The sequence below is a fragment of the Macrobrachium nipponense genome, chromosome 6 (genome assembly GCF_015104395.2).
Source record: "Macrobrachium nipponense isolate FS-2020 chromosome 6, ASM1510439v2, whole genome shotgun sequence".
NCBI lineage: Eukaryota > Metazoa > Arthropoda > Malacostraca > Decapoda > Palaemonidae > Macrobrachium > Macrobrachium nipponense.
Window position 1 is genome coordinate 115,468,201 of NC_061108.1, and position 16,429 is coordinate 115,484,629.

General features: G+C 43.1%; 1 protein-coding gene and 1 long non-coding RNA gene across 8 annotated transcripts in view; one reads left to right on the forward strand and one right to left on the reverse strand.

Annotated features, from left to right (window-relative positions):
• Window positions 1-3,003: 3,003 nt before the first annotated feature.
• On the reverse strand, window positions 3,004-15,072 carry LOC135216016 (uncharacterized). 4 transcript variants are annotated; one of them, XR_010314783.1, is made up of 3 exons: window positions 14,930-15,072; window positions 11,768-11,913; window positions 3,004-3,137 (listed from the first exon to the last, which is right to left on the reverse strand). It is a non-coding gene; the product is annotated as an uncharacterized LOC135216016 (long non-coding RNA). The 4 variants fall into 4 exon arrangements; XR_010314784.1 differs by lacking the exon at window positions 14,930-15,072 and adding an exon at window positions 14,467-14,486; XR_010314781.1 differs by lacking the exon at window positions 14,930-15,072 and adding an exon at window positions 14,444-14,480.
• LOC135216015 (DNA mismatch repair protein Msh3-like) overlaps window positions 14,627-16,429 on the forward strand; it is an 85,952-nt gene continuing 84,149 nt past the window's right edge. For 2 of the 4 annotated variants that reach the window (XR_010314780.1, XM_064250947.1), the window contains exon 1: window positions 14,627-14,750. The gene's annotated coding sequence lies outside the window, so the exon portion shown is untranslated. Of the gene's footprint in view, window positions 14,751-15,031; window positions 15,054-16,429 lie in introns of those variants that run through there. The other 2 variants (XM_064250949.1, XM_064250950.1) reach the window with 2 other exon arrangements.

A 16,429-nucleotide genomic window follows, 5' to 3' on the forward strand; every position in this document is an offset into this window, starting at 1 on the left:
GAGTCGCGTGAGCGGCTGTCACCAGTCTTCCGCTCCGTGCCGTGAACCTGACGCTGAGCTGGCTCAGAGGTCTGGTTCCTAGCTGCACGGTCGCTGGTAGGCGACCGTACACTCGGTACCTCTCGCGAACGAGAGGCCGAGACGGATCCTGCTGCCGTGGTCGAACCACTAACAGCAGGCGAGGAAGTGCCGGTGTTAGCCGGCACTCCTCTGGTCCCCGTAGTCTTCTTCCTTACGGAAGAAGAGACGGGTCCTGCCCCCGAAGGAGCAGGGTGACCAGCGGAAGAACCCCCCGTCTCACCGGAGCGAGACGGGCCCTTAGAAGCTCCCGAAGGAGACTTCTTAGGGGGGGAGGAGGCGACCTTCTTCTTCTTAGGCGGGGGAGCCTTAGAAGAAGAAGGGGAAGAGGCGGCAGACGACGACGACGACGAAGAAGACGATGAAGACGACGACGACACCTTCCTCCTCTTCTTCTTCTTCTTCGTCAGCTTCCTCAGGACCGATGTCAGATCTGTCATCCAGGGCGGAGCCGGGGCTGCTGTTGCCGAAGCAACAGGGCCCGGACGCACCTGTCCGAACAGATCGGCATCGGGAGCAGCGGCGCCACGAACAGGAACAACGTCAGCAGGTGCAGGCATCACAGGAACAGCAGTGGAGACGGCAGGAACAGATACAGGAACAGCAGCAGTGGTCGGCAACATCACGTCCGTAAACAGCGGCTGGGTAGGTACGGCAGGTACGGCAGGCTGTACAGGCAGACCAGGTGGACGGACCAGCGGCACAGACATCCTAGGTACTGGTGGGAGGTCCAGGGGCGAGCTCTTCGGGCACACGAAGTCCGGTCGAGGCAGCACGGCAAACCCAGGCGGCGGCATCACACTCCCCCGTGGTACGGCGACTGGCCCCTGCACCGATGTAGTTGGTGTAACAGAGACCGCGTGCGGGGTGTACACCAGGTGAGGAGGTGAAGCATAGCCAGGAGTTGAAAGGGTCGTGGTAGTGGTCGTCACCGTAGCATGCGTGACCGCCACAGAGCCAGCGAGATGGTAGAGCAGCCCCTGGACACTCGGCACGCCCTGCAGACCCAACGATGCCCACACCTGTCCGAGGTCGTCCTTCGCGGCAACAGCACCTGAGGAAGCAAAGGTCGGGTGATTAGCAGGATCCTCTACCCGTCCGTGCGATGTAGACAAACGGATAGAGGACCCAGAGTACAACTCAACATCGGGGTATCTCGCGCTCTCCTCCACACTCGACAGATCGGGTGAGGAGAAGGACCTAGAAACCCCCCCCGAAGGGGAAGGCGCCAAACGTGGGAGCTGAGCGGGCGGCAGGAAAGAAGACGAAGTGTCCGTAACCAAAGGAGTCGCGGGAGAGCTTTCCGACGACTCCTTTGCAGGCCTTCGCTTCTTCCTACCTTCGTACAAGCCCCACTGCGCCTCCGACCATGACATACACACTTCACAGGGCTCGGCTCGGGTACATTCGCGGCCCCGACACCGAGCACACAAAATATGTGGATCAATTTCTGGAAAAGAGCGGAACTTACCGCATTTACGCCCTTCGGTACCCGGGCACAATCTCCGGAGGGTAGCGGGGCGTGGAGACTCCATAATTGATCAAATAAATCACAAATGATGAAATAAAGAGGAAATGATTGTACTTACAATGATTACTCAACACAAACACAACCATATACTCAAGGGAAAGCAAACGACGAGAAGCGGGCAGAGAGCGTCGAACACACACGTCTACTCGCTGTGAGGCCGAAAGCAAAAGTGATTTGTTTACCTCCCAGTCGCGCGCGCGCGCCTGTCGGACAAGCAGTTAACTACCGAACCCCTTGTTCGAAAGCTTACGACCTATCCAGCTGCCGCTAGTACCTTCCTATTGTAAAAGGACTGAAGGTTTGTATGCCGTGTCGGAACAAACAAATAATTTTCATATGTAAAAATTTCCTTTATGCAAACTTATTAGTACATTCTTACAATCAGCCATTTCATGTGCACAAAGTAGTCCAACATGCTCCCGTCCCCCGTAAAAATTAAGGAACATAACAGCAGTTAGGCAGTAGTAAAATCTCAGACTCCTAAGATGCTAGAAGCATCATTAGATGTATTCATTATTCACAGAAAATCAGCAGGGTTACAGGTGAGAACTCTCATCATAAGAAATGGGCCTGTATAAAAAGCGCTACAGACACAAGATATGACTTAGTTACTTTTAGGTCTCTGAAACCAGTGAGCTTGCGCAATCAGCTGGAACTGGGTTTTTTTCATCTGTTTCTCCTGTTGAGTACCCAAGATACTGAGCTGATGCAAGAAATGCAATGTGAAAGTAATGGGTACAGTGGAGGCCCCCATTCGCGTTCTCCAGATTCGCGGACTCTCACATCCGTGGATTTCTCTCGGGAACATTTCCCCGCATTATTCGCGGAAAATTCGAGCATTCGCAGTATTTTTCTATGAGAAATATCCACAAATTCCTGGTTTTGTTGATCAATTAAATCATAAAATGCACTTTTTGTGATAAAACTATTAAAAAAACCAAGTATGAAAATTTTTAGTGGTTTTTCTTGAGTTTTAACTAACAAAATAGGCTGTTTTTAGCATTTTTATAGGGGTTCCAAACATTCGCGGATTCTAACTATTCACGGGGGAGTCTGGTAAGCACCCCCCGCGAATACGGGGGGACCACTGTGATAGGATGATGACCTCTATGAATGCCTGTAAATGATGAGGCATGGTATGGATGAAACCAGGACTACATGGCACTTGAAGCAGAAAGTATACAGGACAGAAGAGTGTAGAAAACTAATTTCACATCAAACCATGGTATAGGAAAACCTAACAAAATCATACTACAATACTGATGATAAAAAAAAAAAGCTGTCCAACCTGAGACAAAAATATTAATTTATTTGGAAAGAAACTACTGTTCTGTAAGTTTTTCATTCATCTATAAGGTAATGTTAAATTTACTGGGGCTTCTTATACTAACCATATGGGGAGCGCTGATTGTGACACCATATCCAATTCCTTGTGGGGAGTCCATATAAGGGTTGTGCATAGAATACAGGCCTCTATCAACTCTCAGCATGACTCTCTCCACCTCAGGAGACCGAATAATTTGGTTGGCTATAAGAAAAAAAAAAAAAAAAGTCATTAATTTTACATTGAAAAGTATAAGAAAGAGGACAATCAAGATTTTCATTTGTCAAAATAAAATAAAATGCACCAAAACCCTGAAAAATCTAATAATTTACAAACAATTGTAATGCTTCTTGCACATTCAAAGATATGCCATATAAACGGTTTACTTGTCAGTGACAAGTAGAAAGCATTAATAAGGAAACTGCATAATATATATTGGTTTATATTTAGTTAAGTATGTGAAAGTTGGAAATTTTGATATTGCTATTATAATTTTTCCTCTTTCGATTCTATTGATTTAACTTTTATGCCTCATACCATTTATGCATTTAAATTCTTTCTGGTAACTAACTTTTGTTGCCCACTGTGTACGGATATTTGTACAAAAAATGTTTTAATTCAATTTTACTCTATGGTCTGTACTTGAGTGGATTGGATCATGTGAGCTAGCATCAAATTTCCACGCGTCAAACAGAGTGACCAATTCTAGGACATGTCAAAATTACTTATGTGTGTCATTCCTTTTGATAGGATGAATTCCAATACTGGGCTTCAATTGTTATTCCATTTATGTATTGATAATACAAGCAGTCCATGGTTATCGGCGATCTAGTTTTATGGCACTTGTCTAGCACCGAAAATCGGCGCCTTAATGTGCCAATTTCTGAGTATTGGAACTGACAATAAAGTTATGACACCGATACATATCTAAAAGAGGCACTATTAACCAGTTATCAGCACCAAAATCCGGTTATCGGTGCCATAAATCATCAATTTTCTGTTATTGGTGATTTTCGCTTATCATCAAGCCATTGGAACGGAACCCCCACCATTAACCGGGGACTGCCTGTAATGGGTTTTACAGGTGACTATTATGCGAAGGTACTTTTTTTAACTGTAATTTAGAGGGGTTTCTACAGCACTTCTGAATTCCTAAAAATCACAGATTTCTGCTACGGTATTTTGTCTTTATTAATTTTAATTGCTGACCCAACTGCACATACGTAATTCTATTGTGAAAATAGAAGCACTGTTAGGGAAGGAAAATTGGTATGGTTTGTTGGGTGATATGGCTGTGAATCCCACAACTCAGAAAAATCTGAACCTATCTATATATATACATATTGCATAGTGTGAACTTTTCTCTTATTTACCCAAATGCATGATATTATGATGTTCTGGCATATATTCATAGTTTTTAGATTAATATTTTGTGTACCAGTTTGTATCTTGTGCATAATCCAAGAAGGAGGTAATTCTGTTACGTATTGGAATTTTGTATTGATACATATTTACTGACATAACCTTCTGATTGGCTCTAACTGGAAAAGTAGATGAAGAAATGTTTGCAAATATATCTCCTTGATAAATTACTATTTTTTTTAACTTTCTTTCTTGTATTTTTACTATGCTATGCATTAATGCTAAGTCACAATAAAGAATCAGAGGTGGTTCACCACTTCTGGCTTGGAGAGGAAAGTTCAGCTCCTATGCACATTCTGAGTCCCTCATTCAGAATTGTATCAAGACTTTTCAAAGTTTATCTGAAGCTAAACTGACATTCATAGTCAAGAATAAACATAACAATTGCTTTGTACAGCAATGTCAAGGTTGGCCTGTCAGTTCCAAAATTTGTATTAGATATTTTCTTTATCAAATTTATTGCATTTTTGCATTTTGCTTTTATAATCACACAATATATGAGATTTCCAGTTTAGATGTGTCAAAGATTATGCCTTAGAACCTTGCTGCTTGACTTACTGATATGTGATGATGTCTAATCTTCAGTCAATATCTTAATTTTTTCCACTTAACATTTTTATAGAACATAACTGCTGTGTTTTCTGTGAAGAACCAAAAACCTACTGATTAGGCCCATGTACCTCTCATTAATATAACATGGCTGATGATACACTTGGCATGTTTCATGTTGGATACTGTATAGTATAGTATGTATAGTAAAAGCATCCATGTAATTATGATATTGTTATGTTACAATAAAGTTTCATACATACTTACCTGGCAGATATATACATAGCTAAGACTCCGTCGTCCCCGACAGAAATTCAAATTTCGCGCCACTCGCTACAGGTAGGTCAGGTGATCTACCGGCCTGCCCTGGGCGGCAGGACTAGGAACCATCCCCGTTTTCTATCATATTTTCTCTCTTCCACCTGTCTCCTGCGGGGAGGCTGGGTGGGCTTTTAATTGTATATATCTGCCATACCTGTCAGATATATACATAGCTGATTGGCACCTTTCGGTGGAGGGTAAGAGACAGCTACTATATGGAATAGACAGGTAAACAACATATGTTGTAGGTATAAATAAAACCTTGGTTCCTACCTGATAGGTGGTAGACTTCGTGGGTGTTTGCCCAGTAGTCTGCATCACCTCAAGAAACTTTAGCGAGATATATGATCTATGGCCAAGAGTTCTTGTGGGTCTGCCGATGGGGTCTTATCCGCTTACTCGGCAGAGCCTGAAAGGACTTTGTCAATGGGTGCTGATCCACTTATATGACAATACACCTTATGAAGGAGCACACAACCAATCCCGACCACCTGATCCTAACCATATGTTAGAACTAAGGATTGTTCCGAGTTATCCCCGAACTCGTCACAACAACCGTAACTCAAAACCACTACGCACACATACATAATTTCTAAAAAAAAATTATACTCATCTAATTAGATATGACAAGATTCTCTTACTGAACAACATAGACGGCCGCCCGTGCTAAACCAAGTCCTCCATTGTTCGAAGAGACTCCAGACCATATCCAAAAAGAAGAAAAGTATATACTTTTAAGGATTGGTGTCGGCTCCCGTACCCAGAATCGTATCCGCCGATACGAAAGGACCTAGAGAAAAACACTTCTCATATGTCACACGAACGTCTTTCAAGTAATGAGATGCAAATACTGAGTTGCATCTCCAAAATGTCGTATCTATGATGTTTTTAAGCGACATATTCTTATGAAACGAGAGAGACGTCGCTACTGCTCTCACTTCATGAGCTTTAACTCTCAACAGTCGTAACTGTTTGTCAGAACAGACCTTATGCGCGTCTGTAATGACGTTCCTCACAAAGAATGCCAGAGCATTCTTGGACATCAGTCTTGTGGGGTCTTTTACCGCGCACCAAAGACCTTGTCTAGAGCCTCCCATCTGATGCTTTCTCTGAATGTAAAACTTTAGAGCTCTTACAGGGCATAGAGATCTTTCTGCTTCTCTTCCTACGAGACTCGATATGCCTTTGACTTCAAATGACTTAGGCCAGGGATTCGAGGGATTCTCATTCTTAGCTAAAAACAGTGTCTTAAACGAGCAAATAGCTGAGTCTCCCTTGAAACCTACTTTATCTTGCAGAGCATGTAATTCACTAACTCTCTTTGCCGTAGCTAAAGATAATAGGAATAGGCATTTTCTGGTGATGTCTCGAAACGAAGCCAGATGAGGAGGTTCGAATCTTTCAGATGAAAGAAACTTGAGGACCACGTCTAGGTTCCAGTTCGGAGGGACCGGTTCCTTCGACTTTGAAGTCTCAAATGACCTTATGAGATCGTGGAGATCTTTATTATCTGCCAGATCTAATCCTCTATTCCTGAAGACAGCCGAGAGCATACTTCTGTATCCCTTTATTGTGGATACAGCTAGATGAGATTGCTCTCTCAGGAATAGAAGGAAATCAGCAATTTCCGCTATAGAGGTAGTGGAGGAGGACAACTTCTTAGATCTACACCACCTTCTAAAAACCTCCCACTTCGATTGATATACTTTCGTAGTGGAGGTTCTGCGTGCTCTCGCGATCGCGCTTGCCACTTCGCGAGAAAACCCTCTCGCTCTGACGAGTCTTTCGATAGTCGAAAGGCAGTCAGAGCGAGAGCGGGGAGGTTTTGATGTACCTCTTGAAGTGTGGTTGTCTGAGAAGATCCGTCCTTCTTGGTAGGGATCTTGGAAAGTCTACGATCCACTCTACCACCTCCGTGAACCAATCTTGGGCCGGCCAAAAGGGGCGGCTATCAATGTCATCCTCGTCTCCTTTGACGCCACAAACTTTTTCATTACTAATCCCAGGATTTTGAATGGAGGAAAAGCATATACGTCTACTCGAGACCAATCTAGCAGGAAGGCGTCTACCATAAGAGCTCTTGGATCTTCCGCGACCGAGCAAAAGACTGCCAGCCTTTTGGAAATGAATGTGGCGAAGAGATCCACATGAGGTGTCCCCCACAGAGACCAGAGATCTTGACACACTTCCTCGTGTAGGGTCCACTCTGTATGAAGGACCTGGTTCCTCCTGCTGAGTCTGTCCGCCCTCACATTCTTTACTCCCTGCACGAACCTTGTCAGAAGGGAGATGTTCCTGTGAGACGTCCAAAGCAAAAGGTCTCTCGTCAGTTCGTAAAGGAACGAAGAGTGAGTCCCTCCCTGTTTTCGAATGTAGGCAAGTGCGGTGGTGTTGTCCACGTTTACTTGCACTACTTTGTTCGACACCAGAGGTTCTAGACTCTTCAAAGCCAGATGCACGGCGAAGAGCTCTTTGCAGTTTATGTGCCAAGTCACCTGTGCTGGTTCCCAGGTGCCTGACACCTCCTTCGAGCCTAATGTTGCTCCCCAACCTTTCTTTCTCCGACGCGTCGGAGTACAACATTAGGTCTGGGTTCTGTGTCCTTAGAGAGATCCCTTTGTTCTCTTCCAGAGGGGGCAACCACCATTCCAGGTACGATCTTATCTCCACTGGAATGGGAAAGACGTCCGAAAGTTGTCCAGTTTTCCAACTCCAAGACTTCTTGAGGAAGAATTGAAGCGGACGTAAATGAAGTCTTCCTAGTGGGAAGAACTGTTCGAGCGAGGAAAGGGTCCCTAGAAGGCTCAACCATTCCCTCGCCGACGTATGTTCCTTCCTTAAGAAGAGCGAGACTATCCGCAAACCTTTTGCGATTCTCTCTTGCGAAGGAAATACTCGAAAACCCCGAGAATCCATCCGAATCCCCAGATAGACTAAGTCCTGTCTGGGGGTCAGCTGCGACTTCTCGAGGTTCACGAGCAATCCCAACGCTTTGATCAGATCTAAAGTTAACTTCAGGTCCTCCAGCACTGTCTCTCTGATCTGGCCCTGATGAGCCAGTCGTCCAGATACAGAGAGATATTTACTCCTTTGAGGTGAAGAAACCTCGCCACATTCTTCATCAGGCTTGTGAAGACCTGAGGAGCTGTGGACAGGCCGAAACACAAGGCTCTGAACTGAAAGATCCTTCCCCCCGTCATGAAACGGAGGTACTTCTTCGATGAAGGGTGGATCGGGACGTGAAAGTAGGCGTCCTGGAGATCTAGAGACACCATCCAATCTCCTTGTCGTAATGACGCCAGGACTGAAGCAGAAGTCTCCATGGAGAACTTCTCCTTCCGAACAAATTTGTTCAGAGAGCTGACGTCCAGTACTGGTCTCCAGCCTCCCGAGGCTTTCGCAACCAGAAAAAGGCGATTGTAAAACCCCGGGGAGTTTTGATCTAGTACTAGTTCTATCGCTCTCTTGTCCCACATTTGTTCCACCATCGATCGAAGAGTATCCCTCAGCACAGGATCCTTGTACTTGGCTGTTATTGTTCCCTTGGTATTGACGTTAGGGGAGGAGTGTTCAGGAAAGGGATACGATATCCCTTCCTTATTATAGCCAACGATGACGCGTCTGCGTTTATAAGTGTCCAGGCCTCCACAAATCCCAGGAGCCTGGCACCTACTGGTGCTTGGAGGAGAGAAGCTTCATTTTCCCTTTTTAAAGGGAAGAAAGGCAGACCTACCTCTCTTCTCCGGAGCCTTCCTTCTTGCGGGAGGTCTGGAGGTCGGACCACCTCGAAAGGGCTGAACCGATGTACTCGGTCCTTTCTTGTCAGATGTAGAAGCAGGCTTCTTCTTCCTTGCTGACTGCGTCAGAAGATCCTGAGTCGCCTTCTCAGTCAATGAATGAGCAATGTCCTTCACCAACTGAGAAGGGAACAAAAAGTCAGACAAAGGCGAATACAGCAGCGCTGCCCTCTGAGCGTGGGAGACTGCCTTGGTTAAAAAGGCACCATATACCGTCCTCTTCTTTAGAAGACCTGCTCCAAACAAAGAGGAGATTTCAAAAGAGCCATCCTGTACCGCTTTGTCTATACAAGACAATATGCACAAAAGGGCTTCCGGTTCGATTCCTTCCGAATCATGGGCTTTCTTGGACATCACCCCAAGGGACCAATCTAAGAAGTTGAAACTTCCAATACATGAAAGAGTCCCTTGAGGATATGGTCCAGTTCAGAAATGCCCCACGTAATCCGTGCCGAGTTGAGACCTTGTCGACGTGAAGCGTCAACTAAGGTCGAAAAGTCTGCTTCTGACGTAGACGGGAGAGCAATACCCATATTCTCTCCCGTCTGATACCAAATGCCTCTTTTACCAGCTAGTCTCGCTGGAGGCATGCAGAAGACCGTTCTTACTAAGTCTTTCTTAGACTTCATCCACGAGTCTAAGGATTGTAGAGCCCTCTTCATTGAAATGGTGGGCTTCATTTTGAGAAAAGACGAAGACTTCTTCGTCTTAGCACTCGAAAACAGAGAGCGCGGAGAAGGAGGAGCGGCAGGAGTCAATTCGTCTCCATACTCCTCTAGAAGCAAGGCAGTCAAAACTTTATAGTTCGACAGTCCTTCTCTTCCTTGATATTCTTCATCCGAGTTTCCTTCCAACTCGGGATCTAAATGAGTCTCCGCTCCCCTTTCTGTACGTTCCTCCTCTGGAGGAGACAAACTCCTAATAGGAGAGGGGCTAAGGGAATGATATTCTTTCCTCTTCCCCTCTTTAATAGCCTCGGAAGGCGCCAAAAGCTCAGGCTTCTCTCGATAAATAGAAGACGCTTCCCGCTTGGATGACGCTTCTCGTCCGCCAAGCGTCCTGGCTGACGCCTCCCACTTACTTGGCTGCTGACGTCCGGATGACGCCTCGCGCCTGGAAGACGCTCCGCTCTCAAAAGGCGTCCTACTTGGCGCCAAAATATTGGTTGGAGCTTCACGTCTACCAACAGCTTTCAAAGACGCTCATGTCCTAAAAGACGTCTCACGTCTCTCTGGCGTTAACGTAACTTTCGTAAGCAACCGATCTCGCTCTCGAACCCGAAGCTTCTGTAATATGTTTAGAAGCTTCACGTCTGCATGACGCTTCTCGCTTAGCAGGGGAGAGAGGACGAGACTTCTTGATTGGAAGCGAAACGTCCTTCCTACGAGGCGCTAAAACTCCCACTAGAGAGGTCAGTTGCTCTTGAACTGCCATAATAATTCTCCTTGAAGCTTCTCCCACGTCAACTGCATGACGCCTTTCGTCATCACTCGGGGGAGAAGTAGGAAAGGGTACTTCTGCGTACTCGTCGGGTGACGCTGACGCCACCTTCGCCTTCTTAATAGAAGAGGGAGCGTCATCTGAGAAACGCTCTGGGCTCGAATCAATTTCGGGTTCTTTCATATGACGCTTCTCGATAAATTCGACTCCTTCCACCCTCGTTTAGGTGAGGGAGAGGGAGAGGATGAGAAACACTCACGAAGGACGCTTTTTCTAGAGCGCCCTTGAGCAGCCTGCCACGAAACAGAGCTAGCTGAAGGGACGTCTGACCGTTGGGGATTCCCCACGACCTCCTTAAGGCTTTCGACTTTCCTTCTCCTCTGGGCATGGGAGCTTGGAAGAGGTCTAGGCCTGAGAGCGTCGCAGGGACGATCAAACGCCCCCTCCACAACACTGGGAGAACTCACTTCACTGTAATGCTCACTTTCACTAGCCTTACCTTGTAAGTCCGCCATTTTGGACTTCATGTCTCGAATCGTAGCTTTCAGATCGGCGATTTCCGAGGCCGATTCCGAAAGTACACTTTGTGAATGAGAAACATAGGGAGAATCTAAATCAGTAGGATTAGAATTATCAGTAAAAGGCTCAATAGGCCTTGAACTCACACCTTTCAGACGTCTAACCCTATCCCTCTCTAACTTCTTCAAATAAGAAGTTAAAGTCTTCCACTCTTCTGCATTTAATCCCTCGCATTCATTACAAGTATTATTAGCAGAACACTGAAACCCCCTACATTTACGGCATACAGTGTGAGGATCAACCGAAGCTTTCGGTATCCTCACCCTGCAGCCTACATTCACACACATTCTCACACTCACATTTGAATCAGACATACTGAGAAAAATCCAAAAAGCAATTCCAAAAACAGTCCACAGTAGCGAATGCCAAAAACACGATCCAGATACGTCACCAAAAAGCCGAGAAACGATGATCAAAGGATGAAATAAGAATCTAAGTCAGGAGGTAATAGCAACAATGTTGATACCACCGGCGACAGAGAAAATATGTTAGAAAACGGGGATGGTTCCTAGTCCTGCCGCCCAGGGCAGGCCGGTAGATCACCTGACCTACCTGTAGCGAGTGGCGCGAAATTTGAATTTCTGTCGGGGACGACGGAGTCTTAGCTATGTATATATCTGACAGGTAAGTTGATTGTATGAAAATATTTTTTTATCTAGACATGTACGTAGTTGACAACTGATGTCACTTACTGCCTCAAACTATGATGGTAAAAAAATTACAAACCTTTCAGGTGTCTGACCATGTCAGCATTGTCCCTGCCATGAGATCGCCACGCCATTGTGAAACGAAACCTACACTGCAGATACACACCAGCCACAAAAATCAAACGCAAAGCTTTTTGGCCTTGCATTCAGTGTAGCAGTTTTACTCTGGAAAAAGAAGAAATAGTTCTATACTTTTTACTTTACTCAGCAAGTTGCTGACTGCAAAATTAAAATTTTTGCTTCATAAATAAAGTAAAAACAACATACTATTCTATATACACATACTGCTTGCAACACAATGGTATACAGAGATGGAGTAATTCTTGAAATAAGTCACATGATTTTTTTCTTTAATTAGTAATACTAATGTTTTGGAAACACCCTAATCACACACAGTTGAACATTGTTCCCAAAGTTCAGCAAGGTTAAGCACAGAGCAACAACAGGAAAGCTGAAGAGCCTGCCAAAAGAGCATGCAATCAGAAAGGGAGGGATAAGCACAACTTTTAGTTAGTAGTTGGCGCATAAGAGAGGAAGCAGCAGAGACACCGAAACCTCATGTGGGTTAAATCAAAGCAACTAAAGTGTGTTTTCCCTTCATACAAGGCAATACTTTGTATCTCCGTATGAATAAATACCAATTTTTAAAAGTTAATTTGTATTTTTTCTTAGCCTAGTTATACAAACAACCACTTTTTATCATAATCTCAGCTCAACTATCTTCTTAATACTCGATTCCAAACAAAAATATGATGGCTTGAAGCAGATGAGTTGGGGTAAATATTTAATGAAGTACCATAACCACTCCCATGAGCACAATGCCCATGGGAATGATATTCAAATATAGACAAAAGATGCTAAATATCTCAGTAGCAATAAATTTGCAAATAAATTTTAGTATGATTTTCATATTAAGTATATTGAGAAAGGTTACCAGCATTAAAACTTGTAATATTAACCGGTGGTGTTAACCCTTACAGGCCTAGCTAAATATTGACTGGTGGTATTAACCCTTACAAGCCAGGCTAAAATATATATATTAAGAATACCCCTAAACCGGGCAAACTTTAAGGTTTGGCAGTTTAGAAAAAAACACACATCACTGGAAAGAAGATAAGCAAATGCACATGGTATAAAGAGAAATGTTAAAAAGTTTCAGTACCTTTCACAGAAAATTTAAAGTGAATACTATTTGTGGGGGCCTCTTTTCTAAGACTGAAAATATGCTAATTTTACCAAGTTATATATTGATGTTTTATGCAATATTTTTTTTTTTTAAACTTGCAATTACAGCTCACACAATATTATAACAGATAACTAAAATCAGTAAAAAAAATTCTGACTATATTTATGGGAAAATATTTACATGATGTACCATGATTCAGTACCTTTCAGTGAGTATTTCTTCATACATTAGTCTGCAAAATTACAATTATAGCTGCCAAACTATCATAAAAGATAAGAACTAAAACCAACAGCAATCCTTGGGTATGTCTACTAGGTACTATAAACAAATGGGTATATACAAGATGTCCTGGTGCTGGGCCGTGCTGTACATTCCCCCATGAAATCTCAAGTTCTTTGATCTCCCGCTATCCTGCACTGAAATGCTACTGTTTTGCCATTAGAGTTGCCATAAGTCATTTATGGCCCATTCATAGAGTTGCCATAAGTCATTTATGGCCCATTCAAGTGATTTGAACATTTTCCCCACAAAATTCATTCAAACAGCATGGTGTGAAATATAGATTTTCACCTTAGGTAGTCCGGACCAAATGTCCAGAGATATTATTATGCCTCACATGAGCATGTCCAGTTGCAAAGGGATAAAGTAAATTACTGTAATACTACCTAGGTACTGTACCAAGTTTGGAATGCTGACCTACTCACCTGGCAACCTCCAGTTAATCACCTTATTACATTTCAACAACCATTCCAGCCTACATGGTGAGTATTCCTACATAGCCTACCTAATAGATCTTGCCTGAGTAGACCTATTACGCGGCAGCCTAGACTACGGCAGTTGCGGTTTATCTATGCAGTTTTACCTCCTGAACAAGAATTTTAAGTAATATTTATTCGAACGACTGTAACTAACCCCCAGGGGATCATATACTACTAAACGGAGAAATACATTTGACACCCCAATTCCTGGTGGCTTTCGTATTCGCAGGGACGAACTACCTAGTGTGCGGAATGCTTATATAGAAATACCCTTGCCTGAATACTATGGAAAAATGCAAATTTCTTTTTAAATATGATGACCAGTATTTGTTGTCTCATATAGCTAGGTAGTAGGTAGGTATTCAGCCCAGTACCTAACCAAGCATTCTATCATACCAGATTACCTATACCTAGGTATGTTGTTTGGCAATAAAACATACTTAGACAACAAATAACAAATCCCGTGCACAGCGGTTTCCTTATAGTTCTTAGAGGGCCATTTAGCCTAAACTGGCACGATAGCAAAGAGCGAGGAAGCGTAGTATAGTCTATGCTATATTAAGCTAAGAATGTAGATAACCAATCCAATCTAGCCTGAGTAAAATCACTTGTCATACAGTTCCTGTAGACACTGTCACACTTAAATGAAGACTAATATCATCTGGGCTGTGTTCATAATACGTACACTTTAGAAATCAATGTTAAACGCTAACAATTAAGACAATATCACTCAATTAAATCTTCATCTCACCACACCCGATCTCCATTGTTTACCTGTACAGCTGATCGAACAAAATTTCTTTGGTTCCTTCAAGTCGACTTCGGTTGACTATGATTCTCTGACGAATAACTGCACTCTTAATAAAAACGAGCAACATGTTATGAACAATGCTTGTTTTATTATATAAAGTTTATACGTCGAATTTACAGGATATTACGTTTCATTTTATTAAGATAAATCATAACCAAGTTAGCTGCGCATAATCGGACAAGGGTGACGCTAACGCGGTATTATCCGTGAGTTTTAGGCAGCCTTCCTATTATTTACTGACAGACAGGTTTGTGACATTTTGTGTTATCGAATAATGATATTCTCATTTAACAGGGATGGCCCACCCATTAAAGTACCAGTGTGTGGTATTTTTTGTGTTTAAGCACTTGGTATTAGGCTAGGTATTCTGATGAAATTTGGCATGAAGATTATTGTACTATTCGGTGCTTAGGTTGCTACTTTTACCTAGTTTGGCTGATAATCCGGTATTTCCTTCTTCCTTGTCTGCCTTCAGGATGATAGTGTATTTTATCGTGCTCTGTGGTTTCAAAACCTGTTGACTAATTTCCAAAACCTGGAGACCGGTCCGGTAATAGATTACCGTGGGGTTGAATGCTGCTCCTTAGGAAGACTAGCAAGGGGTGTATGATGAGGTAGACCGGCCTCTTTAAAATAGTCCAGGGTACTCCCTTAACCTGAACTACTATAAAGGCCAGCTAGGCTCTCTATACCTAACCTCTTTTATATCTTTGCATAGTATCTAGGGTCATCATTCAGTGTACCAAGCTACTTGCTTATTACTGACCTAGCCTAGTAGGTAGGTATAGTATTCAGTATCCTATGACCTACCCTTGCCAAGTATCTTCTCATGGACTAGCTTGGTCAAGGTTACAGTAAAGTTATAAATGCCTACCTAGTAGCAAGTTATCTCTCAATATTTTTGTCATGTCTGTTAATAATCTTTATCACCATATTTCGAACGTGTAAGTTTAGTTACACTAAGGCTAATCCATCTGGAGCCTTAGGCTATTATACATATAATTTTTTTTTAGTATTTTACTTATTACCTACTGCAAGAACACACAGCCTTGCCTTGTATGTAAGAGTATTTCCATCTTAACAGAAAACAACCATTAAAGTGTGGTAACAAGGTGGTTATTTGGTGGCAGGCAAGTGCAAGGCAGGGCACCACCCAGTGACCTGTTGATAATCTTGTAACATTTTCTCCAACCATAATTGAGTCGAGACTTTTTCATTTCCTGTGCAGTCACAAGTCCTGACTGGGTTTTGAAGATGTATATTATAATTATCATTTTTGTGGTCATTCAGTAGAATACATCAGATACTAAAGAGCAGTCTTAATTATTTTTGTTTCTCTAGTGGCTACTAGTATCCTCAAACTCCAGTTTCATTGTATTACTATGAAGTTTTCATACAGTTTAGTATTAACTTTGTGTTTATAAGAAAATTTTATTTGATTGAGAAACAACAGAGTAATATTAGCTAGTATATGTGAATGTCTCAAGGGAGCTTGTGAGATTTTGTCAGCCCAACATGATCTCTCCTTTTTTCTTGGTCTTTAGACTGTTTATAAATGATGTTGTTGTTGGGAGTCTTGTCTTCCAGTTCATCCTTAGGGATTACCCATGTGCATTTCCTTTCCCATTAGAAGAGATGCTAGCCATTGTTTGTTTCATTTGGACACATAGGTACCCTATTTCATTCCTAACTAAACTTTTTTAAACATTATACATTAGAATATTCATGGCTACTGTAAAAGCATTTAGTGTCATAGTATTTACTTTCTTGATAAGAAAAACCGGAAGTTGATGAAGTTTATGCAATATCCAAGCACAGCACCAGACGCAATAGGGGTAATCCTCATGAGACAGCTCACAAAATTCAAAGTTATGCAGACTCCAGCTGCTTTAACAATTTTGATTGCAACTTAGTTTGGAACTCTCT